Below are 12737 nucleotides of genomic sequence, written 5' to 3' on the forward strand. Positions count from 1 at the left end.
ACAAAAAAGATGGTTATAGAATATCTGCGTACATATAAAGCTTGTCTGTTGCAATATTTGCGTACTCTCTAAGGAAAAAAGCCCATAATTCTAAAGAACGTGGCAGATAGCAAGCAGTGGGTGAGTGGTTTTCCACAGTGGATTAGATTGTACGCTAGTTTAATGCAGCAGAATCAACAGACTTAGTTTCTTTGGTTTACACCTTACCCAGTGCCTAAATCCTTTAGAAACCATTCATTAGGGTAGCTGCAATTCTCCTCGTGCAATTTAGGAGAGGCAATGGATAAAAGAGACAATCAGAATGTGACTCTCACTTTTCTTTGAGAAAATAAGATGCTTGGATTCTCTTTCTTTAAATGCATGCCCAGGGTATTAGACCCCTTCAGAAGTGGATACCAGCAGCTTTCTTTCACATAGATTTTTCTTTCACAGCTTTTTTTCTGGATGCATTCTGAAATTGTTGGCCTGCAATGACCATGAATTTGGAGGTTTTATTCCTCCTTTTCCTGTGCAAACTGTTCTCAGGCGGCAGCACTTTCAGAAGTGAGAATGGAATCCATGAGGTAGCAGGATCTCACAGCGTTATATTAGTGGGAGCCCTTATTCCTGTAGCTGAACATACTCTATAAAAGCTTCACTGGGAAAAGGATGGAAAAATTCGTGAGTGCAGAAATAAGCCTCAATTTGGCTGATACTAAATAGAGCAGTGGTTCACAAGAAGGTAAATATCTACAACAACTGCTTGTAAAATCATTGCCATGTGGTATTTCTAAGAAAAAAAAACTTAACCAAGGAGCTGCTGCTCTGTTATTACCATGGTGTTCCTGTACGTGTTATTCTCCTGACTAGAGAACTGAAGATAGCAAAGGTTCTGTCATTGGTTGTGTTTACATTCCTCCTTAAAAAAACATTTTAACACAGCAGCAATGACACATTTGCATCTGGGATTCATCCTCCACCTTTTCCCACTGGGGCAGGTCTGGGCCTGGATAAGTAAAAAGGGGTAGGCCTCTGTTCCAGACCCATTCTGGCTGTGGTACATGGGGGGACTGGGATCAGGTTTCTGAAAGTCCAAATTTAAACCAAATGCCCTTGCTATGACCATTTCTAACATTTCTAGCAGCACATTGTGTGTGAGTCGTAGAAGTTGTGTGTGCAACACGGTCATGTACTTCCTAGAAGAAGGAAATAATTTGTCTCTCTTTAAGAAGAGGCTAGACTAGAAAAACTCATTACTTTTTTTTTTCCCTCGAAGATGTCATTCTTCTAACACCAGCTGCATGGTACCTTCTGTTAGCCCAGTTTTAACTTAGTAAGAAATATCTGAACCAGGAATTCTGCTACTTGCAGTAAATGTGGTGCACTTACTATTTCTAAAAATGAACCTGGAATCTAATCATAACCATTATACATCCAGGCTGTAACACTAAATCTTCTTAAGTGTATCACTGGGATAAAATCTGTGGCCCTTAAGGTACTGTACCAGGAATAGAAGAAATCTAAGAAATGATGTTGTTTGTTATGTATTGTAAGATATTTTAAAACCCCCAACATGATGCAGATAAGGCAGATGTATTGAACTGAAATGTCTGATCTGTACTAGATATAACTGGAATACGTTCAAAGGAGCCGCAATCTAAGGATTTAATAACATGCCCTAAGATATGACTTGCAGAAATCGTCTTATTCTTTAAATGCTAACTAAAGAGCTGGCTGAGGACAGAGCTGGCTGATTGAGAATACGGGGATTTGCGGGGTTGACGTTTTTGTTTTCATATTTCCTGCAATACAGGAAAAATATTGTTATGAAACCCCAATATGTGGTGTTTCTTAAACAAATATCCTCCCAAGTCCACTGCAGTGAACAAAAGAAAGTGGTATTATCAGTGTTATTGTTGTGGTTGTGGTTAGCTGCCTGCCAAAGCTGGAATTGCAATTGATATTGAGAATCCAAGGACTTTGGCTTCCTAGTGTTATGGTAAAAAGTTTGGAAGGCAATGGCACAGTTATCTGATTCCTAGTCACTGTGACTACCAGCCCCTGGGTCTATGGTTCCTTTGCTTAAAACATCATCCTAAGATTTTCCCTGAGTTGAGACACCTAAAAGCCAAGAAATATTTCTGTGGAAATCCACCAAGTGAATCTACCCTGCCTACCCTGTTTTAGGATAAGCTTGAATCTCAGCTTTGTAGCAGGCTATCCGGCAGATGGTTCCTGAAACCAGTTCATCATTCATACCTTGATTCTGAGTAGATTTTCTACATGAATCTCGAACCTGAGGCATTTGAAAGAATCCATGCTTAGAAATTGGAAATTTTGCCTTTAACTCAGTGAGAACTCATCAAACTTAAGATTTTGGGAAAACCCTGTAGCTATTTGCTAGAGAAACTTTATTTCTCCATGAAGTTTCAGTATGCTGCAGTAGTGGTGCAGAAAGAATCATGGTGGAAAGAGGAAGCCTGAAGGAAGTTTTTGATTATGTTGTAAACAATGGAGGAATCATATGACTGACTGTTGAAGTTCGATAAATCAACCTTTGATCCAAAATATAATTTGAAGCAATGAGATTGATGAAATATAATTGATGATTGAATTCACTACAAAGACGGCGGACTTGTTGCTTGAAATTCTCAGGGTCAATGGATTCTCTCTCCAAATTGTTTGATTTATTCGTTGTGGGGATGGAGAGCTTAGTTAGGATATGTGGCTATGGCATTGATCCTTTAAGGAAACAGATATTATGGCCTTGAGTCTGCTTCATTTTGCTTTCTTCATGAGCTCTAGGCAGCACAGGATTGTTTATTTTGCTAACACCAGTTGAGGAAACACATTCAGAAAGTGAATACAGTGGAAAACAATGTCTCATATAGGCACCTATAACACAAGAAGAAAAACCATTTCTAATCCATTTTTTGTGATGCATAGTATGTTTTTGGATGTCCTGCATTCACAGAAATGAAGATCACAATCAATCTGTCAGTAGCAATCAGAACATATTTTCCAAAGTGATACTGAGAAGAGCAGCTATAATCCTTAAACAATGATGAGAATATCCTTTAGAAGTGAGGAGGCAATATTACACCTGTATTATCCTGGTAGTAACAAGAATGTTACTAGAATTCCTTCTCTGGTTCTGCATGTCAAAAATGAGAGTGAAATATTCAAAGGGATTCAGAAAAGAGCTATGAAAATGATGAAAGGTCCAGAAAATAGGGCTTGCTGTAGTAGATTGGACTTCTTTCAGACTCGTTATTTGGGAGAGAATAAGAAATAAGTTGACTTTAGTCAAAATCTGTCTATACCTATTAAGGAGGTTTGAAATCTGACAATATGCATATATTTTATTGTGATTGTACTTTTTGAACTTCAGCGTTATTTGTAGTACTAACTTCCTAGCATGCACTGTAATATAGTATGCTGTAATTTAGTCTTCTGAATCAACCAATCTGTGATCTGCTGTTAGCTACAATTCAACCCTATTTATGCCTTATTAATGCATTTTAAATAGCCTTTAAGAGATTTGTGTGAAATTAGACTATTAAGAGCATCTTCAGTGTAACAAGCCAGTGTCACATGCTTTTCCATCCTTATGGAATGGTATTTTCTTCTCTTTATGGTAATATTTCAGTAGAATGAGGAGAGTACATTGATTATTTTAAAATTTATCTCCTAGATACCTTGTTTACATGTAAACTGATTCAAAACTTTCCTTGAGGGGCAACTGTAATATTTCGTTTTATTATTCGCCTGATAGAGTAGTAGACTGAAAATGTACACTGAAGGAAATTCAGTTCTCTGATATTCTTTACACTTGTATCTTTGTGGTAATATCATTTGATTTAAAAGGGTCTTTTTATATTCCTTCTAATTCACTTTATGTAAGTCTCTGCTATAGCAGTTGAACAGAAGCTATGTATACATTTTTATATAGATAAAAAATCAATATATTGGTTATAGTTTTTTTCACAGTCCATAAAGTTTAATATTACCCCACATTTGAAGAGGTATTACCAACTTGAAATCCAGCAAACAGGAATGTAAATGTAAATAAGAAAATGAGATGGTGTTTCAGCAGTGTATATACAAAACCATATCTTTTCTAATTTGTCAGGTGTAATTGAATTCCTCAGGGAAATCATGCTTAGTCAGTCATTCTGGTGCGTATTGAAAAAATACAGAGAAAAATAACAGAAACGACTGGTCTTTTGTTGGTAATGTTTTGGGTTTTTTAGTTTGTACTGGTAACAGTATATTGCAACTGGCTAATTTCAAACTGTGACAAATATGAAGCCCTCTCTCCCTTAGTGTTCAATGCCAGATTATTTCTGTTTGTATTTTGTATTTTCCATAGTCAGTTTTCTTTTAGATAGTTGCTTTGGGTGTTGCCCATCAGAATGCGATATTAAGGTTGATTATTGATAAATGGGAGGTCACTTTTTGAAACATAATTCCCTCCTTAAAACCTTGTCTGTATTCATATGCTGTTACCTTTTATTCATTTTTAACTCTTCAATGACCCTTGTCAGCTGTCACTGTCAACTAGGGATCACTGCTCTTGACAGTTGCTGTCAGGTCTAGAGAGATGTAAATCCCTGTACCATGCCCCACAGGATTGGAAAATCCAATGTCTCTGCACTGTGGAATGTATCAAGAAATGAAAAACCCACCCACATGCACAGTAAACAATGGTTTCTTCAGAAAATATCTTGCCCTACTTACTATCTAAAATAGTGACAAATACTTAACGTGCCACGTGTTTAAAATAGATCAGACTGGCTTGTGGATCACATAATAAAAGGAATGGTGAAGAGTCCATATATTCTATCTTGGTTATTGATTCCGTGTAGCACAGTTAAACACAAAAATGTGGCAGATGATTATTGTTGACTGCTGGAAGTAATTAATTAGCTTTTTGAGAGAGGAGTACATTTTCAGGTAATCCATCTGTTTTTTAAAAGGATTGGTAAGCAATAGAAAGATTCCTAATGCTTATTGTCAGATTATTTGAATAACTCTAATATGGGGATTAATTTAAAGTTAAGAAGTCATATTAAAAAAAATAGTCTAGTTGAATAATTTATTCATATCCTAAGCTTGTAGTTTCTGATTTCTGCAGTCAAAAATAGTGAATAAAGCACAATACTATCTTTGTAAAATTTACCAAAGATTTTTTTCACAAATATGTAGTAATTAAAGAATTTGGGCATGTTATATGATTATACTAGTTGATATTAATTAATAGTTTTGAACATGTATCTGTGGTGTTGGCATTTGACCAAGAAACCTGCAGTTCAGCAAATCATCACAGAAACAGACTATTTTGAGAACTCCCCTAAAATATTCACTAGGTTGACAAATTGAAGGACAAGTCTGAATCAGGACTACATGATTCTCAATATTATTTTTTAGTTCCTTAGCTTGAAATAGAGGCAAACGGTAGAAGACAATGGACTAGTTGTTTAATATGATCATAATTTAACAAACCCTGTGGCGCATGAGAACATATTGAGGAGGTTAGGTTCTTAAATGTAATGATGTTTTGGGACCAAATGGTACAGCTGATATACATGTCCATACATGCATACATACAGAGATACCTGTACTCACAGATATTCAATAGATTGATTAATTTGTGCGTTCTGATTTTTATTTTTTTTCCTGAGTCAAGGCTGCTAGGATGAATCAATGCCTTTGAGGGCTGTTTAGTCCCTCTATTCTGGGCTTGAGATTCACAGCAGGAGAAACTCAGTGATGAATTTTCTCTTCCTTCTTTTTGTTCTGTATGTCTATACTTGAGCAGTAGTAGAATATGAGGGGAATGGGGATCTCTCAGACTTTTTCTCTGCCCTTTTTCTCTACCCTTCTAATTATCTTCCTATTCTTTCATCTCTAGGTTTACTATGCAATCTTGGAGAATCAGGGAGGCAAACTGTGACTCATTAAGTGATGAGTTTTCTTATTCATTTGCTATTCACTTCTTCGTTCATGTGCCTGCATAAAAGTAAGGACTAATCACAGAATCACAGAACGGTTGAGGTTGGAAGGGACCTCTGGAGATCACCTCGTCCAACTCCCCTGCTCAAGCAGGGTCATCTAGAGCACATTGCCCAGGCTCGTGTCCAGGCAGCTTTTGAATATCTCCGGGGAAGGAGACTCCACCACCTCTCGGGGCAACCTGTTCCAGGGCTCAGTCACCCTCACAGGAAAGAAGTTTTTCCTCATGTTCAGATGGAACTTCCTGTGGTTCAGTTTATGCCCGTTGCCTCTCGTCCTAATCTGCCCTTAATGGCAAAAACTCTTTTTCCATGAAGAGTCACACAAAAGGTAGAACACAGTTATTTCTGTAGCTGCTGAAGAATACAATAAACATAAGATTCCATCAGGGAAAGTTGTGTTAACAGCTGATCCACTGTTCTATGAATATTGCGTCCTGGAAGCAACAGGGAGTTTAAAAATCAGGACATGAAGACTTATGGAGTGAGGAAAGAAGCAACATTTCTTTTTCTTCTCCATCTAGTGAAATGTCTAAGAGTTATTTGACTTTTAAGAATGAAACTCTTAGCAATTAAGCCTGAGATTCAGTTGAGATATGTAAGTGGGGAACCAAGGGGGAGTTTTATACAGTTCTGTTGCTGTGCTTCATTCAGGAATTGCAAACCATGAAAGAAGTCAGATCTTCAAAGCTTCCACAGGCTGACATTACTAATTATTAAGAAGCCACTTCTGCAGCCCAAGAATACTAAAAATGATGACCAACCTAGTCCCAAGTGAGCAATCTTCATGCTAAGGCTCTTATTCTGCCATAAATCAACAACTATGTCTTTCATTGATGTCAGTGGAAATTCTCCATTGTAGACTAGGATAATACCTGTCCCTAAGGAATGACACAATTTAGACCTCAAAGTAAAACTACTAACAGAAGCGTGTTACAGTTCAGACAAATTAGTCATTTCACAAACATTAAGTGCCTTTTATGTTGGTGAAACAGATGTAAAATGAATATGATATTGATTTCAAAGTAAAATTCTAGATGGTGTTTTCTGGAGAAGCAATCTGAAGATATGTAAACAATGCCATTAATATAATTAACAGAGCATGAAAACTTAGTTTTGATTATGAAGCAGAGGAGGCTGCTAACAATCCCCAAAAGGAAAGACACAAGCCTTTGTCCCCCTTTTCCCTGCAGATGTGCCTTTTACTATTATCACTTCTTTAATACACCACAGACTATGTACCACAGCCACAGCTCTTGTCTTCTCTTTAACTTTCCTGACATGCCTATTTATTAGGTTGTTGGCAAATTTCCAGCCACTTCCAGCAGAGGTAGCTGCTTAACTGTCTAGAGCAGGGCACTATTTCAAGTTGTGAGATTAATTTAAGTGAATGATGAGAAAATGTTTCAGAATTTGGATCCAAAATCTAAATGCCTCTCTCTTTAACGTTCAATTTGAGGTTGACACTTAAACTTAATGTTATTCGTCTCGAGTTCAAAGTTTGAAGAAAACCATAGTGAAAGTTAGAATGAGTACCTTCAAATGCCTCTCCCTCCAGCTCTCTCTCTCATTGATCTTATGATAAAACTTAAAATAATAGTCACAAAAAGAAAAAAAAAGTTATTTGCAATATATTTTAGGTTCATTTCCTATTTTTTATTATTTTTACACAAAAATTTCTATATGGACCTGTTAGAAAATCTCTTTAAAATGAAAAATAGGTATTCCCTTTCAGTCAGTTTTGACATCTTTCTAGCGTCCTAATCAGTCTTAGAGAACTCCGGCATACTCCCAACGGCTTGCTCCTCTTGAAGGAAAAAAAAAAAAATCAAAATAATGAAAGTGTTCTTTGGCCTTGTAACAAGCTGAGAAAGGGAGGCAAAGAACAGGAGCAGAAAATATATCAGGCTAGAAACAAAGATGCTACTTATAACGTGGTTAATTTGGGAACTTTGGTGCTGAAAATTATCTTATCTTGTTGGAAAAGAACTACAGTGGTGTGAAAGGCAAATAAGGAGCAAGACTTAAAGTGGGACAACTTCCAGTCTTGATTAAAATGATGAGTCACCAGAGTAGAATCAGACTTGCTCTACTACTAGTCTGGAAGGAAAAATTTCAGTCAGCATTACAACAAAGTATATTTGTGTTTAGCCTCATTTTCTAAAAATTTCTAGATGCCAAACAATGGAAAGTTTGGCAAAAGTCACAGTAGTCATTCTTTTGAAAAGTTCGGAATTACATGTTTCTATGACTAGCGTTAAAGCAGTTGTACATCCTTTTGAAATTAAAGATCCTACATTAATTTGATGAAATGCTTATTCTACAAAATCATCATAGAGACTGAGCCAAATTCAAGCAGTTCTGTAGCAATAGCAATTTGAGTATGATTGTTTCAGTACCCAGTTAGTTAAGAAATATTGTTTAGGGATGGTGAACTTCCCAGAAACACTTTTCATAAGAGTAAAGAGTGACCGATGCATGGTACTGAAAGAGATAAGACAGAAGATTCATTTATCTGGTTTTGTTGGAAGAGAATGTGTGGGCATGTAGTCTTCTAGGGATCGCATCGCCTTGTTGAGTACGCACTGGCCTTTAATTTATGTGGCTCAAACGACAGAGTATTAGGCTGAAATTTCATAATGGAAAGGGAAATGCATTTATTTTATTTATTCGTCTATAATTGCTATCCTCAGCTCTGCCATCTTCTTCTCATGTATAAGAGTTTAAAACAAACATAAAACCAAATGTTGGTTACAGAGACTACTTTGACACCGTCAACCATGCAGTATGCATCTCTTCAATTAAAAAGTACTATTTGCAGTTTAGGGTGGAAATATAGAATGCAGACTGATACATTTCAAATTCTGTGATTAATGCCGTGATACAAACCATGCATAACTCCTGTGGCACTATCCTTGCACTGTTACAGTATTCATAAAATTTATGCCGTGTTGAAATGACTGGTTTCACCTAGGTTCCTGTGGCTAGATACCTTATTAGACTTTTGGAGAGCCCTAACTAGTAGGAAACACTGCACACTGGAATTAGGTGAAGTGCAAGCCACTTAGACCCTGTCCCAGCTTCATAAGGAAGAGCAAATAACAGATAAACAGGTATGTTATGCTGATTCTTATAACCTGCACATCCCTCTGAACTTTCTGCTATCATCTATCATTTTATTAAGTGATGATGTAAACTGTGATACAGGTAACCTTTAAAAATGTCTTTACATTTAGAAATGTCTGTGTAACTGGCAAAGTAGTGTAATTTGTGCTTTGAATTTAAAAATAAATGGACTTAGATGCCTAGGGAGCTGAAGGGAGTAGAGCAGGAAAGAGGCTATTGTAGTAACTTGTTTGCCTGCTGTTCCCCTACCTGCCTTCTTTCTCACAGTGAAGACACTTCCGCTTTCAGATGCCCCGTTCACAGAACTGTGGTTCTAGATGTTAGTTGCTAACCTTACCACAGATGTTTACTGATACGGTGTTTTGTCATGAATGTCTCCTAGGTGAAGATACCTCACTGTTCTGTTAGGAAGCATCTCTAGAGTTTAAATAAAACAGTTTTGTTCTCTGAACCTGACTCACGTCTCTGGTTTTTGAAATTATGAGTGTGAGGGTAACAGCAATGCCTGAGTTTACCTGTTGTACTTACATGAAGTGTAAATCATATTTGGGCTAATATATTTTGGGGACTATCTAGAAGATCACAGTGCCTCTTTGAACTAAGCAGGTGTGTTACAACTTAGGTTTTTTTGCCAGACCAACAGCAGTTTGAATTCTGCGACTTCAGTTCAATATACCTAATGCTATGGAGGTGACGTCTGCTCCCAAATGTTTTGACAGCTTCTTGTAATGGCACTGAAACTGAGCTCTGACTAAGTAGTCGAACACCCTTGATCTGTTTCATTAGACTTGTCCGTTGCAGACAAAGCCTGAAGAAACCGGAATACTTTGATAAAGTTGCAAGCCTTTGGCAGATAGTGATTAAAATAAATTAACTCTTAACTAAAGCCCATACTATTTTTCCTAAGAAGGGATTCCTAGCAGATGCTAATTTGTTGGCTATTTTATCATCATATTTAGGAAGCTGCAAACTTAATATTATTTGCGGTAGTGTAGTCAATGAAAATCATCAACTTCATTAAATACCATTTTTTAAAAAAATCAATCTTTAGCAAGCTTGAGAATTCAAAGATATGTTTTGGATTTTTTACATACTAGGATAAAACAGGGAAAAAATTATACGAAATTATAAGCCCCACCACTATTTCCAAGAACACTAGGAAGTTTTGCAAAGCTTTTCAGGTAAGTATTTCAGATGATTCTGTTTCTCTGTTGTTAAGTGTTGTTGTTGAATAACCAGTTCTGCTGATTAACCCAAGGCAACTGTCACTTGTTTCTCTTCCAGTTCAGTTGATCAGTGGCTGAGATGACTTGTTTTCACCCATTTTTAAAATGAATTTAGGCTTTTGAAAAAGATTTTCAGAACACTAAATCACAAGAGATAGAAATAGATCTTGAAGTGTCATACTGCGTCTCAAATATTTTCCTATTCAGAAATCTATAGAGAAGAATCTAATGATGTAAATTTCTTTATTTATATGTGGCCTTCTACATACTGTGAAATGACAGCACATTGTAAACCTAGAGAGCCACTTCTAATGCCTATGCCACTGTTCATGATAATGGCATTTCCTTATAGCGAAAATAATTTTTCTACAACAACTGCGTTGTTATGGTCAAGCGTATTTGGTATATACCCCAGTTATTTTTTCAGCTGCAACCTACATATTTCAAATAAGATAACAGAGAGTATTTTTAAATCTCGTTTAGTAACCATGGAAATACAAAGATGCATGTAATTAAACTTTTTTTTTTTTTAATCTCCAGTAGGTTACATTGACCTAGAACTCAAACCTTAAAACATGAAGCTTCTTTTTCTCCTGCAATTTTGTTATCACATTCATGGATATTTCTATAACTGTACAGTTTCATCTTGATTTTTACTAAATTCTTGGCCTTTGTAACAATGATTTCCACATTTATTTTCAGTTTTCCGCTTTTCCTTTTTATTGAATGCCTCCTTGTAATTCTGTTGAAAACAAGAAGAGCAGAGAGTAATAATTTTATCTTCTCTAAACCATTTATCCTGCCATGCTATTTTATTATATACCTCCTTTGATCATTTTCATCGGTTTTCTCTGACTCTTCTCTTCTTACAATCTATTTTTTTTAAAGAAGTAGTGACTGGAACTCCACAGGACAATCTATATGAGTCTTTACAATAGGTCATGATAATGGATTATGATAGAGGACTGTTGTATTAATGTTATAGCTTCATTTGAGCTTTTTTTTTTTTTTTTTTAAATTTCAGCTGATCATTGAGGAAAGGTAACAATCATTCCCTGACTTGTTCCTTCGGGTGATATGGTCACTTTTCATCTGAATGTCAAGATGACAAAATATATGATTGAATACGTCTTTCAGTAACTCTTATTAGGTAAGTTTTTTTTTTTAAATAATTTGGAAACAGATATTGAGATGAATGTTACGTACAAGTTAGAGGTCCTATTCTTGACTCACCCGTTGACCTACTAACTTTCAAGTCAAAGTATTCCTCTTGGAGAGCTGAAGTTCCATATGGAAAATGTGGAGACTTTCTAAAATTTATTTAAATTAATAGGTGTCAACTTCTTCATGTTTCATTTTAGCCATGTATTAGAGTGTTTGAATGAAACAAAACAGAATAAAATTGGAGAATTAAGAATTTTCGACAAGCTGTCCTGGACCCAGTGCACTAGTTCATCTAGTCAAGCATCCTGTCTTTGTCAGTGGCAGAAAATTCACAAGCACAACTAAAAATATTTTTGGCAGACAAGACTGGAAAAAATTGCTCCCAGCATAACCTTCTTTCTAAATCTCAGTTGTTAGATTTCCACTGATATCAAAAAAAATAATGGTTTATGTCTCTTCTGAAACATTTTCTTAAAAACATAATTTTTTATATTAGCAATGAGAGGTTTTATTTTAATTAGTTTCCAGAAATGTGAATATACCTAGAATATATGACTTGAGTTGCAGCTGGTTGCTCATCTACAACTGAAGCTGATCATTTATAGGAACAAATGAGTGTACCTTCATTTGGCAAATGTCTAGGGCTACTTGGAATATTCTCATGTTTATTTATCCTATTCATTTTTTTCAGACAGTCCCTATCTGAGAGGAGAGATGGGGGATAGTTTCTCTTAGATTGTTCACAAGCAGATTGCAGAGTACTTACTGCAAGACTCAAGTTATGAATTTATGTTGGGTACTTGCTAGGATGGGATCATTTCAAATTAGCAAAAAAGAGCAGGTCATTAGCAATGTTTCTACAAAAAATTGGCAAAAATATAGTAAAAGTAATGTCTTGTTGTGTATGCCTTGGGAATATTTTGTGAGCTTTAAATTAGGAAGAATAATCCAGAAGATAAAGTTAGGAGAATGGGACCTGTGAGATTTGAGTTCATTATGTGGTTCAGCCACAGACTTCCTGTGTGGCTTTAGACCAGCTATAACTTACTCTGCTGTTTAAAATGAGTGTATTACTTTCCATCTCAGAGGACTAGTAATTAGATAAAATTCATTAATAACTGTAGGATGCACAGATACTCTACTGATATGCAATATAAATATCTAGTTTGGCATCTAACTCTGTATTTGCATTGTGTATGCAGAGGCATCATCTGATTTAAATGGGTTC

The 12737-nt window shown here is 36.0% G+C and overlaps 1 long non-coding RNA gene across 1 annotated transcript in view; it reads left to right on the forward strand.

The window, feature by feature from the left end:
* LOC104147078 (uncharacterized) overlaps positions 1 to 12737 on the forward strand; it is a 221160-nt gene that overhangs the window by 116535 nt on the left and 91888 nt on the right. Inside the window, exon 3 of the long non-coding RNA XR_011141417.1 lies at positions 11370 to 11495. This is a non-coding gene — a long non-coding RNA (uncharacterized lncRNA). The remainder of the gene's footprint in view (positions 1 to 11369; positions 11496 to 12737) is intronic.

The sequence above is a fragment of the Struthio camelus genome, chromosome 5 (assembly GCF_040807025.1).
Source record: "Struthio camelus isolate bStrCam1 chromosome 5, bStrCam1.hap1, whole genome shotgun sequence".
NCBI lineage: Eukaryota > Metazoa > Chordata > Aves > Struthioniformes > Struthionidae > Struthio > Struthio camelus.